The 19,728-nt window shown below is 37.6% G+C and overlaps 1 long non-coding RNA gene across 1 annotated transcript in view; it reads right to left on the bottom strand.

Annotated features, from left to right (window-relative positions):
- Positions 1-9,598: 9,598 nt before the first annotated feature.
- LOC148110223 (uncharacterized) overlaps positions 9,599-19,728 on the bottom strand; it is a 71,032-nt gene continuing 60,902 nt past the window's right edge. Inside the window, exon 3 of the long non-coding RNA XR_015724095.1 lies at positions 9,599-10,371. This is a non-coding gene — a long non-coding RNA (uncharacterized LOC148110223). The remainder of the gene's footprint in view (positions 10,372-19,728) is intronic.

Raw genomic sequence — 19,728 nt, 5'->3', positions numbered from 1 at the left:
AGAACAAAAAGGAAGTTGTTGTTGCCCAGAGCAAATGTCCTGTGTTAGCTGTGTCACTAAGGCTGGGGAGCACCCCATTGCTCCCACTCCTGTTGGAACCTCTGCCATACTGCTTTGTAGGAAGCTAAAGACCTCTATGCTACTGACACAGTAGGTGCTCAAGCATCAAGTCTATCACCATTGTTGCCCCTAAGACAAACTCCTAGTTATTGGTTATGCCACCAGTGCTGCTCTGGCTACTGTGCCACCTCTGTTGGAATCACACTAGCTGGGCAGGTACCCTGGAGCCACGACAGTTGCTATGGCTGCTGTTACTACTGGAGGTATGGCTAGGCACACAATAAAATGGCTTCTCTTTTCCTTCTGTCCTCCAGTTTCCTAATTAATCCTCTCAATGACAAAATATATCCAGAAGTTGGGTCATAATGCAATCTGGGAAATACAGACTGTAGGTTTCCAGCCTTCATTTAAAGGAACAAGGAAGGACAGGGATAGGGCAGTAAGCCAGAAACAAATACCAGTTCAGTTAACAAGATACATAAGTAAAATTTATTTTATGTTATCAGGTAACAGTACTATGGAAAAATAAAGAAGGGGGAAAGGATGAAAATTAATGTGGTACAGGGCAGGCCAGCAATTTTAAGTTGCTTAAATTGGGCTTAATTGAGAATGTCACATTTAGGCGAAGACTGAAAAGGACATTGGACTAAGCCACGTAGATATTTGGGTGAAGAGTACTTCAGGTACAAAGAATGGTAAGTATAAGCAATTTAAGCCAGGAGTCTGCCTGAACCATGTAAGAACAGCAAGGATGGAACCCAATGAGGTAAGAGGGTGTGTGGAAGGGCCCAAGAGCAGAAATACTCTTGGGAATGAGGAGGAGAAAATGAGATTACATCAGGCTTTATCAGCCATTGTAAAGATTTGTTCTCCCACTCTGAGTTCATATGTGATCCATATGTAGGCTTTGAGCAGAAGAGTGATTCTATCTGAATACTGGGATAGTAATATCCATCTCACAGGACTTCTATAAGGATTAAGTTAAAGAAGTGCAGTCTCGAAACCAGCATAAGGATTATAGTACACAAGTCATTGTTAATTCACTCCTCATAGTCAATACTAGAAATTATAAATACATCTTTTGATGGAATATGTGTTGTTTTGATCCTTTAAATACCCTTTTATGTGCAAATATCTCCTCCTTACCCAATTTAAGGTTTAGTCATTGTGATAATTAATTTTCTGTGTCAATTTGACTGGTTGAAGGGATACCCAGATAAGGCATTTCTGGATGTGTCTGTGAGGATGTTTCCAGAAGGTTAGCATGTGAATTGGTAGATGGAGAGAGATCTCCCTTACTAATGCCCATGGGCATCACCCAATCCGCTGAAGGTAAGAATAAAACAAAAAAGGCAGAGGAAGGGGGATTTTTCTCCCTTTGCTTAAGCCAAGATATTCAATTTCTCCTGCCTTTGAACATTAGGGCTCCTGAAACTTTGGCCTTTAGGCTTAGACTGTGATTTACACAGTGAGAAGGCAACTGTCTATAAGACAGTAAGAGAGCTCTTATCAGAACCCACCCATCGTGGCACCCTGATCTCAGACTTTCAGCCTCTAGAACTATAAGAAAATGAACTTCTGTTTGTTGTTTAAACCACTCAGTCTGTGTCACGTTGTTATGGCAGCCCTAGCAGACTAAGACAGCATCTTAACTTAATACTGAGTATGGAGTAGCAGTAGTGCATTAACACAATCTATTACAATGTGAAATTTCTTTGGAGAGCTTCCTTAGATCTTAACCAAAAAGATTTATTATTGGGATAACTCGTAGTACTTCTGTAATATTTCTTTGTAGCCTTTATCGTGTTCTGTAATCAGCTTCTCCAAACAAACAGATCAACTTCTCTTCAAGCAAACTTTTAGGAACCATCTACTGTGATTATAGGAAGACTCATCTAATGGCAGTGGAAGGATGGACATGGGTACCATTTAAGATAGAGATTATTGCAAAGTCAAGGAGAAAGATGATAAAGGCCTAGGTAGTGGAAGATGCTGCATATGTAGGAAGAAGGAACTGATTATAGATGGCATTGTGCAGTGAGGATTCACAGACTTGGTTATTGAAACAAGGTGGGATAGTGAATGATATGTGGAGATGACTGAATTGAATCTGAATTAGACTTAAGTTGTCTTCTTGGCTTGAGTTTACTTCTTGCCAGAAGACTGAGGAGTTTTTCTTACATTTGCTATTTCCAGTGACTCTGCTCATTTCTGTCTTCTGTCTCACTCAAGCAGCTTTGTGTGTTTCTCCTGTCCTACAATGCTGGGAAGAATAGTTGAAGCTTATACTCTAAGCATGTGACACTCCCCAGAGGATAGAAATACAGTCTGCAACACAGTGCCAAATAGCATTGGTCTTGTATCAGAAAACTCGGCTGTCTTGATGTCACTGTTTACCAAATGTCAACTCAACCAAAGTTCACAAGCTGATGGTAAGTGTGAAATAAGAGAATGAAAAATAAAACTATTTGCAAGATGCCATGTAGTGTACAAACATTACTCATCTTTAGAACGCTTATGGTTTATTTACTTACTTATTTTTATTTAGAAGGCAAGAGACTTTGCTCAGAAAGAAATGAGCAACAAAACCCTAGGTTTGGATTCACTAGGAATGATTGAAATGAAAGTGGGTTTTATTTTTGAATGAGTCTTGACAGGTCACCCTGTCTGCTCAATAGATCCTTTAGAGCCAACGACAGTAAACTACAAGTTTTCTGAGTTCGGTTCCTTCAAGGGGGGGTTACTAAGAATTATAGTATGACAAAATAACACAACTGCTTTGAAGGAAGCCAACAGCGTCGCTGCTGGCTCCAAATGAAAGGCTGCCATGGCCAAGCACTCCTTGTCATTTCTTTTTCTCAGTGTGCTTTTCTTTGCTTCCCAAGAGTCAAAACAATGGTAACTAAGAAGCTGGCATCAGCATGAGTGACAGTAAGTATTCCAAGACAGTTAGTTGATTGATTGATGGACGATGATGAATGTTGTCTAAAAAAGCAGAAAGCTGTGTTTCCTTTTTGAAACCATTCAAATTTGGACAACATAGGCCAACAAGCAGACATTTCTAAATTTAAGGTGCATACCATTTCCAAATACGCAAACAACGATCAAAACCACCGCCTACCAGGAATCACATACATTAATAAGTGTCAAAGTAATTGAAACGTCAGAAAGCTCCTTTTCCACCTGCACAGATGCCACAAGTCCCAGTTGACAAAATGACACTGAAGAGAACACAGGTATGCAAATTTCAGTTAATGATAATCATAGCAAAATTTCCTACCTCTTACTTTATCCTGTTGTAAACTCTACGGTCAGTGCCTAGAAAGGTACCTTCTAAAATCACACAGCCACAAATTTTCATTTTATTATATGTGGAGAAGACCAAAGCCTTAATAGGGAACGTTCCTTGATAAATTATTGGCAGAGACATGGCTAATTTTCATTCTGATCCTCAAAGTCCAGTGCTCTTTTTGTTAAGCGTCTACATCAGTAAAGGTCTGAGGAGTACACAGATGTCCAACTCAAAATAGGATAATTCAAAGTGGATTTGTCCTCAACAAAAATAAATAGAAAGGGGTAGGTGGAGTTTTGAGGAGACACAGGGATAGCACCCAAACTGAGAGTTGTAGCAGGGGTGGTGTTCCATCCCAAGACCCAAGAGGTGGAAAAAATTCACCCGGAAAACAAAAGGCCTGCCTAGCAGCTGCCTTAAAAAGAGCAGGTGACTTTCTATGAAGGGACACATCCAGCCTGAGTAGATCTTACAAGTGGTGGGAACCAGAGAAATACAAGTCCTCACTTCACTCTCCTCCTGCCTCTGCTTCCTGGGGCTATCTACTTGCTGAACCCAATGGAAAGGTAGAAGCATGTTGATGTAGTTCATGGAGTCAGGCTCCTGGACCAAAGTATAGGTGGAGAGGAGATGTGGAAAGGGAAATGAAGGATATCTGGCCCGAAGGCACATGTTACCATCTTGCAATATATACAAGAGCAAGAAAAAGACACACAGGAAGAGAAAAGAGAAATTGATAGAGCAGAACATAACTATCGAAGGCAAGCTAAAAAAAAAGCTGTGGAGGGGACTTATGGGAATTTCCCACTGACCACCTGCTCTTGAATGTGTATGGGGGAAATTCTAAGAGGCTTTAGGATGCAGGGGCTAGAGTCAAAAACAACTTTAAAATTGCAGCTGCAGTTTATTTTTATTTGAGCAACTCGATATACATATTTCAACCCATGGGAGGGCTTGCTGGCTGGCTCAGACAGGGCTGCAGAAGATCTTCTAAAACACACAATATTGTGGTGCTGTCAGCGTACAGTTTGACACCCACTTTAGAGACTTCCCATATCATTGAGAAAATAATAATTATTTAGAATCATACTAAGTTTCATTTAAATAAAATTTTATGATCTCTAAAGAGTCTCTGTATTCATCATCTCTTAACAACCCTGTGAGACAACTGACCCAAGTATTTTTATTCCTATTTTATAGATTGGAAAATCCCAGGCAGAAGAAGTGGTAAGGTGATGGTACCTAGCTGGAGGATGGCCTCAAACTCCAGCTTCTGATTATAGGGCCGGTGTTCTTTACACTCCACCCCACACTTCCTCACTGGCACGTAATCACAGCTTCAAGAGGTGTGATGTGATGTGTGCAAACTCAATCTGACATAGTCAAGTGTTAAACACAGACAACGCTCTGTACATTTTATCAATCCCTCACGTGATCCTGGCAGGGAACTTGGGAGTTTGAGCTGGTAATTTGCTGCTTGGAGGAACCATTTGTAAATGTGAGAGAAGGTATTTTGGTTGTCACAATGACTAGGGCATTTTACCAGCACTTTGTATTCAGAGCCAGGGATTATCAACGGTTACCAATGAGTGGGTCAGTATTGCACAATAAAGATTGTCCTGTCTAAATAAATACCAGTGAGAAATACTTCAATTTAAATTGCTTCTCTACAGTTAGCCAAGACTCCATCTAGACAAGCATTTATTAAACTTTAGTAGATATAAGGTCCACCTGAAGTAGGTATTATACATTTATATCTCACAGTCCTCTAACTTATCCATTCATCCGTCCATCTGTCCATCCAACCAATCCACATTTCCATTCGGTTTTGACCCTGAGAACCTGTTTCTTGGTAACAATTTTTCCTGATTACCTCTCCTATTTTCTGTCTTTTGATGTGCTGACCTCATCAATTAATCAGAATATAGGTATGTCCCAGAGATCAGACATCAATATTTCTTAAAACTCGTCAGTTAACCTCAATGTGCATCTGAGTTAGAGAACCAGCAGTTCAGACCCTGGCTACTCAAAATGTGGTCCTCAGACAAGTAGTGACCAGTAGTATGTACATCATCTGAGGATCTTGTTAAAATGCAGCTTGGATTCACTAGGCCTGGGACAGGGTAGAGAGTCTGCATTTCTCACAGGCTTCCACAAGACACCAGGTGAGTCTCTGAGATTCCTCACTAAGTTTCTATCCCTAGACCCTGTGCTTGGGCTTTGATCCTATTCACCCTCAAGAGTTCACACAGACTTTGACTAGACCAAGTTTCCAGGTCTGATCAAGAATATTGGCTGTGGAATTTCTCCCATCTGGCCCCAGCCCCACAGAAGACAATATTCCAGGCACTGTGTGAGACTCCACAGGCAGAGAGGTTTATGATTAATTTGGTAATATTGGAATCCGCTACAGATTTTCAAACAGGCACATCTCTGATCTACACTGCTCCCTAAATATAAGCTGCCACCCCTGTTAACTGCCCAGCCCACTCCCTAAACATTCGTTGGTTATGTTTCCTACCAGTTTCAATCTGATGATTGTGAAACCTCTGCCTGCCAGCAGAAGGGGCAACAGTGGAAGGAAACTTGCCCCATAATCCCTCCAGGTAGCTGCCAATACCCCAGCCTCCCGACAAAATAAACAATACTCTGCATCTCCACTTCTTGAAAAGTTCTTGTGAGCTCTAGCCTCAAATAGGACCATGGTCCATCCAACTTTCAGTGTTGTTTCCTCTACATGGAATACTGTTCTTCAACTCCTTCACTTTATGAATATCTACTCATCCTCCAAAGCCCTATTTAATGTAACTTTTTTTCTCTTTATTTCCACCAGACAAAATTTTTCATTCCCTGGCATCTAGTATCTAACGCTATACTCTCACCTCAGTGCTTATCGTATTATATTCAACAAGGCATCTACTAAGTCTGAAGACCTAGATGGTATTACATTACTGGTTTTATATATTGGAGAAGTCCTTGGAATTATGCATAGAGTATTATACATATATATCTATGTTTCTAGACTTCACGGACATCCCATATTCATTCACACAAAGTCACTTGTGGATTTTGTTACCAGAGTTGGCCCCTAAGCTTTGTTTAATTCACTTTTCTATTCTCTGTATCTAGCACAGCTCTTGGTCTGTTTTTGAAATTCGGTATAGGTTGTCAAGTTGAATTGTAAATTGATTGCTCTTAATGATGGCTTTATCAATAGACTGAACAGAAGAAATGATGGGGAGACTGTTCCTTGTGTAGAACACAGATCCTATCAAATGTCGCTTCCCCTGTAAGCACAGAAGAAGGCTTCTCAATGTCGGAGGTAGCGAACTCCACAGTCCCTTATTTCCAAAAGTAACATTTCTGCTGAGCCTTTCATAGTAGATGTATAGAGAACTCTCTAGGATAATTTTAAAGGGTAGAAGTATCGAAATGGTTCAAATATGAGACACTGTCCTGTAGTCAGAATTCCAACCCTGAAATCAGAAGCCTGAGGTTTTTTGCCCAGAGATGCCAAAGAAGGGTACAAACCAGGAGGTCAGGCTGCCCCAATCCTTGTAAATGGAGATAAATGAGAGGGTGTGGTCCCTCCCTGGCATTCACAACCTTTCACTTGGGCTGGAAAAGCCTCTGCTAACATGTTAAAATAAAACCTCCTCCAGGGGACCCAGTCAGAGCAGAAATGCCTGTGGGTAACCAAACCCAGAGTCACACCACCAGTAAAATGAGTCACTCTCCACATTTCCACACTAGACACAAAGAGAGCAGCCACCTGCGGGCTGCTCCAGTCAGCACAGTATTTGCTTAGCCAGGAAAAGCGCAAACACAAGGAATTCTTCCTCCTTCCAGGAGTGTCCTCTTAGGTCATACTCACCCTACCAAGCTGCTTCCAAATGCATCTCTAAGCAAAACAGCTGTGATCCCAAAGAATCTGAGCACTAACAAGTCCTTGAATCACCTGATTATGAAATTTATAGAGTGCTGAAATAGTGTGGAGATGTAATTCTATTAAACAAGCAATGTATTCTCAATGAAGAACAATACAAATAAGAAAGAAAAGGAAGAAAGTAATTAACATCTGAAATAAAGTCTCAGTTAACATTTTTGAGTACATCCTTCAATCTTATTAATTGTGTGTATGTGTATATAGACACATACATATTTCCACCAAAAGAAAGATAATACTGCATATAGTTTTAAGATGCTATTTTCACACCAAAATTATATATCATTAAAGTCATTCCATGACAATTACTAATATTTCATTATATAACTTTTATGGTTGTTTAATATTTTGTGTATATATATATATGAAGAGTTTAACAAATTCATTCTTGTTAGACATGTAATTTGTCATTATTAACAAAGTTTATATTTAATTATTAAATATTTTATATATGTATATATACATATATCATTATTCTAAACAAAGTTGTGACAAACATTATTTTAGCTACATCTTTGCGCATGTCCTTAACTACTATCTTGATATAAATCACTAGAAGTGCAACCATGGGGTCAAGAGACGTGGAGAATATGTCCAAGGAGCCCTTCAGAAAGCGTACGCCAATTTACGCCCATCAAGAGTACCTGAGGGCACCTGGGTGGCCCAGTCGGTTAAGCTTCTGCCTTCAGCTCAGGTCATGGTCCCTGAGTCCTGGGATCAAGTCCCACATTGCATGGGGCTCTCTGCTCAGAGGGGAGCCTGTTTCTCTGCCTCCCTCTGCTCCTCTTCCCCACTCATGGTCACTCTCTCTCAGTCTCTCTCTCACTCAAATAAATAAACGATCAGAAGAAAGAGTACTTGAGAGTCCCTTCATTTCCCCATATCACCTTCTCCAAGATTATCATTTAAAAATCTTCAAATTTAAAAGTGAATATGATATCTTATTTTAAATTTATTTTTATTATTATTAGTGAGATTATTATTGTATTTTATCGGCCACTTGGGTTACTTCGTGAAGTTTCTGTTTGTGACTTTTACCTGTTTTTTTCCCACTGAAGTACCATCTTTTTCTTATAGATGTATAAAAATTAGTTATCGATTAAAGCTAATAACTCTTTGAAGTAGTTATTGCATTAATTTTCTTTTTTTAAAAGACTTTATTTATTTATTTGTCAGAGAGAGAGGGCACAAGCAGGGGGAACAGCAAGCTAAGGGAGAGGCAGGCTCCCCGCTGAACAAGGAGCCCAATGCGGAACTCGATTCCAGGACCCTGAGATCATGACCTGAGCCGAAGGCAGACACTTAACCAACTGAGCCACCCAGGTGTCCCCCACATTTATTTTGCTAAGTTATATTTAGCTTTTTATTTTTGTGAATGATATTTCTTATATTACAAAAGCCTTGATAGTTATCATAGCAAATCTATCCATCTTGTTCACGTAGTTTCTGCCTTTGGTGTTTAACTTACCTAACAGGACACCTGTTGAAGCTGAAAAATTAACGTGGAAAAAATACTGCTATTTTGATAATTAAGTATTGCCTTGTTTTGAGAAAATTACTCCAGGGGATTTATTAGTTATGGAAACGTGATTAAAATACCGTTGTCCGTGGTTCATATTTTATAGCTAGACCACTCCCATGAGAGAGAAGTGAATTGGCATCTCCAAGCAAATGCCTGGAAGGCTGAGATACCCGTGAGGAAAACCTTTGAATCGGGTCTGGGTTTGGGGACTGTGAAAGTAGTCCAGTGATACACTGCTGAACGTTTGGCATTTGGCTCTCTAGGGAAAAAATGAAAGCAAATCTACATACTTAAGTTTTTATACATTTTAGTGATATAATGTTTACACACGAACATTACAAATAATGATAGAACATACAACAGAATATTTTCATCGGTTTTTTGCTAAATCTTGTAAAGCCAACTCATGTTTGCAACTGATGAATGAATATAGTTTCAACATGAATATTGGTTGATATTTTTATTTATGTTAATGTGTAAGACAAATGTGAAACAACAAAAACATTTCTCACAACTTTGGTATGTCGGTGAACCAAAGCAATTTACTTGCTGAATCGGGTAATAGTTTCAAATAATGGAACAATATTTCCTGGAGCTTTTGTACTATTCACAATATAACGACTACAAATACGCTACAATTTTACCTTAACCTGCATTAACATTTTTCTTTTTTTTTTTTTAAGATTTTATTTATTTATTTAACAGAGAGACAGCCAGCGAGAGAGGGAACACAGTAGGGGGAGTGGGAGAGGAAGAAGCAGGTTCATAGTGGAGGAGCCCGATGTGGGGCTCGATCCCATAACACCGGGATCACTCCCTGAGCCGAAGGCAGACGCTTAACCGCTGTGCCACCCAGGCGCCCCAAACATTTTCTTTGTCATCTTCTCAACCATCAACGAAACAATAAATCAAGCCCTGGTTTGTAGTCTTTGCAAACACTCCCACCATAGCTGATTCCAAGGGATAAGCATGATGTCACTGAATATGGACGTGGAAGGATGTGTAAACCTCAAGAACACAGATAATAGTGAATGTAGTAAAGTAGGAAGTGATGAGTTTTGAGTATTATCTTTGTTTTAATATAATTTCATCATAAAAGTATATAGTTCAATCTCAATAATAGCTGTGTTTACCCACTAGCTTGTAAAATTGCTGAGTATTTAACAATTGTTTTTCACGGGCACTCCACTGATAGTAATCTCGTATTGGATTTGGAGATTTTTGTTTCGCAGCTTATGTCAATTTTCCCGAAGTCTTCAGAAAAGTCTTGTTGTTACCGAAGGCAACTGAAGGCAGTTTCTCTGACCAAGCTGGAAGTTAAGTGGTACAGTGTGAACAGTAACTGCCTACTTTTGCTGCTTTAGAGACATGGAGAGGTGATCTGAAGAAGAAAAAGGAGTACTCCAGAGCAAGACCCTGTGAAAGGTTTGTAAAGACCAGATTTATCATTCAAGTCATCGGTCCCAGGGAATTCCCTGAATAACCTGTCATTAGCTTGATTTCTCTGCCATCCAACAACATGTGAAGCTTAGGACTCGTCTCCATAATTATCTGCAAGAAAGAAGGATGCATTTTCATGGCCAGAAATAAATCATTTTTAAATAGCTTTATTGTGGTATAATTGACATACAATAAATTATACATGTTTAAATTGTACAGTTTAAGTTTTGACATATATAGGCATCTGTTAAACTATCACCACAATCAATATAATAAACATCTCTATCAGACCCCAAAGTTTCTCATGATCCCTTGTAATCCCTCCCTCGTGCCCCACCTTCCATAGCCCTCAACCCTCATCCCTAAGCAACCACTGGTCTGTTTTCTGATAGTAGAGTTTGCACTTTCTAGATTCTTATACAGACATGATCATATGGTATGTACTCTTTTTCATCTGTTTTCTTTCACTCAGCGTAATTCTTTTGAGATCCATCCATGTTGTTTACAAACGTATCAATAGTTATTTTTCAGCACAGTATTCCATTTTATGGATATACTACAATTAACCTTTTCTTCATTCACATATCGAAGAACATTTGAATTGTTTACAATTTTGAGTATTAGAAATAAAGCTGACTTGAAGTTTTGTGACAAGTGTTTGTATGAACATATGCTTACATGTCTCATAGGTGAATAAATACCTAATACCGGAATTACTGGGTTACTTTATAGGCAGCCATTTAAATCATTAAACCTTGAAGAAACGGCTAAACTATTTTCCAGAGATGTTTTGCCAAAGATATATGATTTGGAATTACTTTATCACAATCTGTTTCTTGACTTTATACTATTACCTGTGTCTTTCCGAGGGTTGAAGTTTTTAATTCTGCTTAAGTCTAACTTACCTCCGTTTTTGCAGTTTTCTGGTGGGTTGTGCTTTAGTGAGATAACCAAGAAGTCTTTGCTTAATCCAAGGTAACAAATATTTTTCCCTATAAGTTTTTCCATAAGGTTTACAGGGTTAGGTTTTACCTAACAAGATTTCCATTCATATGGTCATTGTTAGTATATCAATTATATACAGACACATTTTGATTTGTAGATATTACTTAAATTTTATATTTAGGTCTATGATCCACTTAATTTTTGTATTTTGTGTGAGGTATGGCTCCAAGTTTATTTTTTGCATAGGGATATCTAGTTATTCCAACACTCTCTCTTGAAAAGATACTTTTGCCACTAAATTGCCTTTACACTTTTGTCAAAAATCAATTGCCTGTATGAGCGTGGGTCTGTTTCTGGAATCTCTATTTTATTCCACTGATGTATGAGGAGTACAGCTCCCAGCCAAAATTCTATGTGTGATCATTCAGGCCCAACCATAGGCAATTACAAGGCTTTGTGCAGCACACGTTATGGGGGAGACTGTCCTCCCCGCATCAGGCTTGGTGTACAGCCACTTCAGTATAGTCTCTGGAAGGAACTACAGTTAAGGACACAACCCTCCCACCTTTCTCCTGGCCAGTCATACTCATTCGCATATCTGCGTTACAGCCCTGGCACTTCCATTCCAAGGCTTCCTTATCAGAGCCAGGACTGAGACACTTTTCTCCACTCCACCTCCACTGAGACCTATTTATGGAGGAGTGTGTGGAGGTGTGGGGAGTTTTGGCTGGGGGACTTTTCCTCACTCTGACTCAGTATGTTTCCATTTCCAGCCCTTCCTACCTTCCAACCCTGATTACTCCAGGTCCCTACAAAAGGCAGGAGCCTTTCTTTAGAGCTCCTTAGCAGTGATACAATTCGTCTCCTTTGCGTTGCATATCATCTGACCCATGCCCAGTGCCATCTGCGGGGAAAAACAGACACTGGACAGCCAGCTCTTTTCTCCTTTGCCTCTCAATGCACTGTCACACAGAGTGGATACAAACTCGATGGTTACTTCAAGTTTGTCTCATTGTCCTAATTGGCCACCTTGATAACTGGCAGCCTGACAATCTGTTTGTCTATGGTTATGCCAATACCATATGCTTTTCCATTGCTATAGCATTATAATAAACCTTGAGATCAGGTAGTGTTAGTCCTTCTTTTTCATAGTCACTTATGTCCTTCTTCATGGTCACTTTGGATATTATACGTCCTATGCATTTCCATATGAATTTTAAATTCCATTTTCCAATTTCTAAAAAATCCCACTCTCCAAGGATTTTGATTAGAATCTATAATCATTCGGGAAAGAATTGAGATCTTGACAAAATAGAGATTTATCACCTATGGAACATAGTATACCTTTCCACATATTTAGGTCTTTTTAAATTTCTCTCTGCAACTTTTTGTAGTTTTCAGTGTATAGGTCTTACATATCTTTTGTTAAAATTATCTTTAAGTATTTAACACTTTTGAAGCTATTATAATTTTCTTATTTTCAGTTTGTCCATTATTAGAGAATATATATATATATTCACTAAATTATTTATTTTTATATATTATCATGTATCCTGCAACACTGCTAAGCTCATATAGCAGCTTTTTATATATTCCATAAAATATTCTAAATAAATTACCAAGTATTTTTGTGATTAAAGACAGTTTTACGTCTTCCTTTGTAATCTGGATGACTTACTGTTTTGTCTTGATAGCACTGACAAGAACTTCTAGAACAATGTTGAATAGAAATGGTGAGAACAGAGATCCTTGTTTTATTCCTACTCTTAGACGGAAACCATTCAATTGTTCACCATTAAGTATATTACTTGTACGTTTCCCTAGATGCCCTTTAGCAAGTTCTCTTCTATTCCTTCAATGCTGCAAGTTTTTAATCAGAAGTTGAAACTGACTCTTGACGTTGCTTTCTCTGCATGTATTAAGGTGATCACTTGGTTTTTCTCTTTTTAGTTAGTTAATATGATGAATTATGAATTATGCTATGTGACTGATAAACCAGTCTTGTATTTCTGGAATATAAATCCCTCTTTGTCACCACGCATCTTCCTTTTTACGTTGCATTGGATTTGATTTGCAAAACAACATTGCTTAGAATTTTGCATCGATCTTCATGGGAGAATATTGGTGTACAGTTTTCTTTCTTGTAACATCTCTGTCTTTGGTATCAGAATAATGCCTGTCTTATTGAATAGGTTAGGAAATATTCCCTTTTCTTTCAAATTTCTGAGTTTGTATAGAATTCATCTTATTTATTTCTTACGTGTTTGATAAAATTCACCAGGGAAGGCATTTGGGCCTGGCATGCATTTTTTCTTTTTTCTTGTGGTCATGTTTTCACTAGAAATTGAATTTCTTTCATTAAATATATATCATGAATATATATATAATGATTGAATATATATCAGGTTATATCATGTATTCAGGTTATGCATGTCTCCTTGAGTAAGCTTTGATAGTTTATATTTTCAAGAAATTTGTCAATTTCATCTAAGTTGTTGAATTTATTGGCTTAAGTTGTTTATAATAAATCCTTGTCATCCTTTTAATGGCTGCCAGAGCTGTACTGATGTAATCTCTCTCATTCCTGATATTGGTAATTTGTGTTTTCTTTCCCTTTTTCCTGATCAGTCTGGCTAAAGGTTTATACATTTCACTGATATTCAAGAATCATCTTTCAGTTTCATTAATTTCTCTATTGTATTCTGATTTTTGTTTCATTGATTTCTGTCTAATTTTATTATCTCCTTTCTTCTTACTTCAACCTTAATTTCTCTTCTTTTTCTAGTTTCTTAAGATTAATGCCGAGGTCACTGATTTGAGACCTTTCTTCGTTTAAAATATATATATACATTTGTGCACCAAGTACAGTTTAGTGATATCTCACAAAGTTTGATATGTTGCGATTTCATTTTAGTTAGTTCAAAATACTTCCGATTTTCCTTTTGATTTATTCTTTAACCCGCAGGTTATTTAGAAGTGTATTATTTAGTTTCCACATATTTTGGGATTTTTCCAGAGTTCTTTCTGTTATTGATCAGAGAACATACCCTATAGGATTCGAATCCTTTAAATTTATTGATCCTTATTTTATGGCTCAGAATATGGTCTATCTTGGTAAATGCTCCATAACACTTGAAAAAAAATGTGCTCTGCTGTTCTTTCGGGAGTGTTCTAAAAATGTTATTTACGTCAAGTTGGTTGACAGTGTTATTCAAACATTCCATATCCTTACTGATTATCTTTTTATCAGTTACTGAGAAATGCAGTAAATATTGATAACTATTTTAATATTTTTTGTATGATAATCCTATCATGCGTGCCACTTTTTGGTGAGTTTTGATTCATTTTCTCCTCTCTCTGGATTGTATTTTCTTGCTTCTTTGCTTGTGTGGTCCTTTTTTTATTATAAATTTTACCTTGTTTGGGTACTGGATAGTTTTGTATTTCCCAGCTACTGAGGCAGGACCTTCTTTGTAGTCTTGTATCCTTCTGAATTATGAGGATTTGCATTCTGCCTTTTGGGAACAGACACTACCCCTCTGTGTAAGCTCTGATTACTTTTCCCTGTAATGCTTTCAGAAGTTTTTCCCAATGGCTTCAAAAAGTTTCCTTACATGCATATGCTAATCAGAGCTCTGGTGGATGCTTGAGGGGAACCATCTGCACCTCTCCAAAGTTCTCTTTCCATGCAGCTCTCTCCTGGCTGGTATTCTGCCCTGTGAACTCTAACTTCCTTGTCTTCCCCAGACTCCCAGCTCCATCTGCTCAACTCAGGGACACCTCTAAACTGTGTGGATACTCTGTTCTGCAATCCAGCTTGGAAACTCTCAAGGCAGTAAACTGGGGTAACTGTAAGGCTCACCTCATATATTTCTTCTCTCTCAGGGGTCACTGCCTTTCATTCCCTAATGTCCAGTGCCTTGATTGCCACTGTCTTATATATATTATCTGTTGATGTTACAAATGAGACAGGAAATTCAGACTCTGGCAAAAGGCAAAAGCTGAGAAATATTCACTTTAATGTCATGAAAGATATCAATATTTTTCTCTATAGTTTGTAATTTTTGTCTTATTTAATGTATCTTCCTTTATTTTCTTCTGTAAGTTTTAAAGTGCTGCCACAAATATTTAAATTTTAAATCAACTTAAGAAGAGTTTATATATGATTTGAAGTGGAGAATTAAATTCATTTACTTATTTCTCTCATAGTAAACTTGTTTATTCATTACCATCTATTGAAGGGAGTCTAATTTCCCTACTGATATGCCAAGACAGTTCTGTCATATACCAAGATCTGACATATGCAAATATCTGGCTTTGAAATTTTTATTGCCTCACTGGTTTATTTTTCTATTATTGATGCTCTTTGGTGTTTATTAAATATTTAAGTTTAGAATATTAGAGAAGGATAATATAGGTGGTATGATCACATCTTTTTGGTCATTTGGTCATAGGTTTTATGCTACCAAAAATTTCTAGAATTACTTCACCATATTTCCCTGTGGTCTTCACTATCTTTGTAAATGTATATCTGAAAGTGTTTATTTATTTCCTCTTCTGGAAAAATCCTTAATGGAAAGGATAGGGAAAATATGTTGATCTTTTCTTAAGTTAATTTCTTCAAACTTATCCTATCACATAGGATTCCAATAACAATAAAGTCCAAGAGGCCCATCATTCTTCTGTTAAGAATGTTACCAACTTCCCATACATCTCCAAATGATGGAGTTGTTTACTTTGTTCCCCTCAACATTGCCCACTCTGATTTTCTATTGTAATTTTCAGTTCTATTCTTCCTTCTGTTTTCAGTAAGATGATGTAGTTGGTTTATTTTAATTTCTGTTGTTATTAGTAATTATTTCAAATGCACAGAAAAATAGGGGTATAATATATGAAATATCCATGTACTTTCTATTCAGAATTCTCAAATGTTAAGGTTTTCTCATATTTGTTTCAGATCTCTCTCTCTCTCCTCTTTCTCTCTCATTTTTATTTAAAATTGAAATCGTATGAGTCCACTTAAGATCAGTCCTCTCTCCTTTCCTCTGCAGAGGAAACTACTGTCCTGAAGTTAGTATATATATTTTCAGACTGTATCCTCTTCTATTAAATGTACCCATCCACAGTTACTTGGTGTGGTTTTGTTTAAAATGTGGATAAACTGCCACTAGTCGAAACGAGATCTTGGTAGTTCCGTGTCATGGTAAGATCCTCAAGACACAATAGACAATCATTTTGCCCATTACTGAACACGTGCATTTTTCTCATCTTCTCTCTCTTCTTTCCTTCTCTGTTCCCTCTCTCCCTTTCTTTTTTACTTCCTTCCTCCATCCTTCCATCTGTCCACCCATTTTTTTTCATTTATTCATTAAGACATCCAATTCCCACTCTCAGTTTATGTTCCAGACTTATTTTATCCTACTTCTGTGCATGTGTGCTTTTTACAAAATCCTGGACTAGTCTTGCCTCTCCCCAAATATGTTCTGAACTCATCTCACCAGGTTATTGCTTATGATCTTCCCCTAACTTAAAATTCTCTTTCTCCATGTCACATGCTGTCCTCATTCTTTAAGGGCCAGCTCAAATGTCATTTTTTCTATCAAGTCACTTTGGATCATCTTAGTCATAAAAACTCTTCTCTGTATTCCCTGTAGCTCCGTATCATACCGTGTAAACTGCACACCAATTCTGGATTTGAAGCTCAGCTCTACCTCTTCCTATCTGTGTAATTTCAGAGAGTTAACTTGGATAACTTTGGGTCTTCAATATCTCATGTATAAATGGGGAAAATAATTCCTGTATCACAAAGTTTTTAGGCTGGATCAAAATAGCTAATATGGGGATGAAGAGATTGAGACAAGTAGGAGGCCTAGCAGGGTCCCATAACATGCTCACTGAATTTGAGAAGACCTACAGAAAGAAAGAGAAAGTCTGTGTGATAAACGTGAAGTGAGAGACATGCCTCCGCTATTGCTTTGGTCAGCTTCAGTTCCTGAGTGCCCTGGATTCTATGATCATCTTACCAAGCTTTAAAGTTTGTAGACACTTAGTCCCTAAATGCAAATTAACTACTTCATCTGCTATTTAATTAAAGTAACAGCAATCTTTTCCAGCTCTGGATGAAAAAGTGAGTGCACTGGATCTACTGAAAGACAGAAAGCTAATCTCCAATATTATGGGATTTTCAGTGTAAGTTTTGACTATGGATGATTTCAGATGTTAGAATATATCCTCTGCCTAAAATGCCCAATCTCTGTCCTGAGTAAATGACTGTGTGGGGAGAGAAAGATGAGTAGTGTGATTTCTAGGTTCTAGCTTGGCAGCTGGGTGTGGTTATTAAATATAAGGAAGGCATGAAGAGAAGAAGGCTTTAATGATATATTAATAAGGAACAAAAACAGACTCTGGCAGGAACTTGGATAGCTCTGGATTCCCTGCCTGGCAATAGGGGTTTGTTTTCTTGGAACTGCCTCAAAGTGAGTGAGATCCAACCACTTACATTTTTTAGTTTCTCCATTCAGGTTTCAAGTCTCTGGAAAACAGAATGTGATTGGCCCAACCCAACCTATCGACTTTGTTCATTCAGGTGAAAAGAAATGCCATGGGCCAGGCAGTCACTCCAATTTACATCTGCTTCAAGAGAGAGGGTAATTCAGTTTTCAGGCATATTAAGTTTGAGGTCCCCACAGGGAAAACTTTCAGGAGGCATTTGGTTACATGGGTCGGGAGCTAAGGAAAAATCAGTGCCAAAAGTAAAGATATTGGAGCCAACAGCATATTGAAATCATAAGGAATTTTGAATTTGTGTACAGACTAAGAAAAGTGCTACAGACAGAACCCTTGAGAATATTTTAAGAAGCAAGCAGGGGAAGATGCCCAGGGAGACTGAGAACAGTCTAAAAGCTAAACAACAAGGAACATGTGAGGGCTGCAGTGTTTATAGACATGCAACAATGGCCTAGAAATTCCTCCATTCCAGAAATGCATCCTTCTTTGAAGTCTTACAAGAAATATTACAGGTGAAAAAACTCACTGTCTATTTTCCAGGAAATATTATCCAAAGAGCAATCTTTGAAGTGTCATCCTCCGGGGTACAAAATAAAAGATGATGGGAAACCCAGGTTTTAATTTTGTTCTGTTTCCTCAGATTCTAATCAGCCATGGCCATTCTCTTATCATCCTTTCTGGATTTTCTCTTTTGACAAATATTTATAGTGGAAAATCAGAATAAATAAAAAGGTGCTGATAGGAGAGAGTGGAGTTGAAATGTTTCATCTATAGCATTGGTGAGCAGGTAGTAAGAATCTGGGATAGCAAAATAACCCTCCAGTGAAAACCTTCGAGAATTCAAGTAGATATGGGAAAAAATACCTTATAAATTAAAAATAGCATGGATTTATTTTTCTGTGTAGCTCTACAGGATGAGAGTGATGTTCCCTAGTAAGATTCTGTTGATTCTTTACACATAAGGGATGGCAGTAGCAATTTTGACCTAAGACATTGTTTTCCTATAGAAAGTGATAGGCATTTAAAAACATTTCTTGCTTTTTGTCACAAATCTGGGAAGAGACAGAAGCTAAACTTTAAAGTTCAATCAATGCATCAGTTTTCATAATAAGTAACTAGCCAGTTGCTTGAGTGTAACCACCTTCATGCTTTTCTTCTTTGCACAGGCTTGTACGTGTCAACACAATCATGTCAGTGGGAGAAAATCTGACATGATCAAAATATTCAAATGGATTAAAAAGAGAACCTGTAAAAGTTCAACCAATCCAAACCCTCGAAGCACAGTATTTATAGTAGAAAAAAAAAGAATAAATATTAATATTCACTCCTGAATTCTAGGTGAGTGTGGGATGTGTGAAAAACCTGACTACACCTACAAAATACTCAAACAGCAATTCTTTGAAAAAAAATTTTTTTTTCATTTCAGTTCCTGTGACTTCGTTTTCTCTTTAAGAGTTAAAAATACTTTGAGACGTTTCTTACGTTGTTGGATGGGACCAGACTTGTCCTAAAGGTTAAATTTTGCCTCAGAATCTTCTGTAAGAAGTTATGATGTTTTGAAAAGTCTATTTTTACCCATAAGATAACCAAACAATATCATATAATTTCATAATGGGCACTACCATATTACTTTTGACATACCCTAAATAAGGGATTATTGGTATTTAACCTATTAACACCAAAAGAACTTTTGAAAACACTAAGTTTTCAAAAACCCACTGCTAACCAGTAGCTGATACTTTAGGTAAATATTTATTGATTAGGAATTCTGTCCTCTATCAATTGCGAGTTTGATTTGGGGGGCTAATCCCTGATTAGGTCTTTTAGTATATCTTTGTTCTTGGCTACAAATACAAATATTAACCCTTCTCCATTGTATGGCAAATAGTTGGCCCTGGATGCAGAGCCAGGGATTATGGAAAACTCTCTGGAACTCCATATCATGTTTGGAAAATAATCATTTATATGAGTCAAATGATGAATACATAGTACATTCTTTGCATAAGATAAAGTTCT

Source organism: Ursus americanus, chromosome 4, assembly GCF_024610735.1.
Source record: "Ursus americanus isolate L20-20 chromosome 4, mUrsAme1.1.p, whole genome shotgun sequence".
Classification (NCBI taxonomy): domain Eukaryota; kingdom Metazoa; phylum Chordata; class Mammalia; order Carnivora; family Ursidae; genus Ursus; species Ursus americanus.
Note: the sequence above shows the minus strand (reverse complement) of the source record. Positions and strands in the feature narration are given on the sequence as shown.